Here is a 1,684-nt window from a genome sequence, read left to right as displayed (position 1 = left end):
CCGGGCTGACCCGCTAACAACCCGGTTCAACCCGGGTCAGCCCGGTCCAGCCCGTTACTGTAGCAAAAAAAGCGGGTTGGGACGGGTTGGGCGGGGGGCGGGCTACAAACGTTAATTTTTTTTTAAACGGGTGACCGAACCCGCTACAACCCGTTAAGCCCTTAACGGGTTCTTAACGGGCTACAGCCCGGTTCAGCCCGTTAACCCGTAATATAATTTAGTTTTAAACCCTACTATCAAAATGATAAAGTGTCGCCAATTAATCAGTGCTTTATATACTTATATGGACATTGGAGCAACTGAAACTCCTGATAGTGAGACTTGTATTTCTGATCTGCACAAACATTTACAAATTTTGTATAATTATACGCTAACATTGTTGATGCTTCTTCGGTTGTAGATGCAAATATTCCTTCAACTAATACTTCAACATCTGGAACAAATTTGGAAGATGATGATAATGTTCAAGATTATTTGATTTGGTCTACACTAGGAGAGCATCAACAAACCAGTAGCCGGAATATTGATGAACTCCAATTCTACTTGCAAAAGTCACCGGAGCCCCTCACAAAGGATTTTCTACCTCTGAGTTGGTGGAGGAGCAACTCAAATCAGTTTCCTGTTCTTTCGGCCATGGCTCGAGACGTTCTAAATGTGCCTATTTCAACAGTCGCATCAGAGAGCGCATTTAGCCAAGCAAGACAGCAGCTAGGAGATACCCGTCATTCATTGGGCAGCAACGCTTTGGAAGTTCTAGTGTGCTTCAGAGATTGGATTAGATCAGAACGGCGAAATCAAGGGCGTGACGAGATAGATGAAGAGGAAGACCAAGAAATTGGAGATATAATGGTTTATGGTACCGATTATAATACCGGAAACCAAGAACCTCACATTGACATGGAAGAGCTTTCAAAGATGATGCAAAACATATGATTTACTATTTCTTCTTTTTTTTTTTAACAATTGTTGTAAACTTTTAATTTGCAAGTTCAAAAATTTAAAAATCAAAAAAGAACTTGCAAATTAATTTGAAGTATTATATTATTCAATAAAAATATCAAAGTTACTTAAATATTGTGATTTTTTTATATTGCATATTAGTCTTATTCCATATTTTTTATATAGACACTTACTTTCTATTTTCAAATTTAGAATTTTTTAGTTTGTTCTTTTAATTCTAACCCTTAAAAGTTCAATTCTAATCTTTAATTTTAACCCTTAAAAGTTTCAATAACATTGAAAAAGAAAAATATAACTTAATTTAAAAAAAAAAATATATATATAGCCCGACCCGCCCGAGCCCGTTAAACCCGCACCCGTACGGGCCCTATAGAACCCGAAAAATCCCAGCCCGCCACCAACCCGTTAACCCCAGCCCGATAACAACCCGCCCCGAACCCGTACGGGCTGACGTTTTTTTTTGTCCAGCCCGTCCCAGCCCGCCCGATTAACACCTTTGGGTTCAACAAATACTCGTAATATTTGAAATTCATGAGATTTTGAGATTTGAAATCATGGACCGGTGAAAACTGAAGTGTTGGCAATTACACAGAAAGCTGGTCGATAAGTTCCTCTGCCACTCTTTGAATCCTACGTGACGTTTCCCATGTTACAATGTGTCATTGACATAATTTTGTCCATTTTTCGGGACTTCTTCTGTAGATCCTGTTTATGTGCAGCATCA

The sequence above is a fragment of the Nicotiana attenuata genome, unplaced genomic scaffold, assembly GCF_001879085.1.
Source record: "Nicotiana attenuata strain UT unplaced genomic scaffold, NIATTr2, whole genome shotgun sequence".
NCBI lineage: Eukaryota > Viridiplantae > Streptophyta > Magnoliopsida > Solanales > Solanaceae > Nicotiana > Nicotiana attenuata.
The sequence above is the reverse complement of the archived record's forward strand: the minus strand, read 5'-3'. Positions refer to the sequence as shown.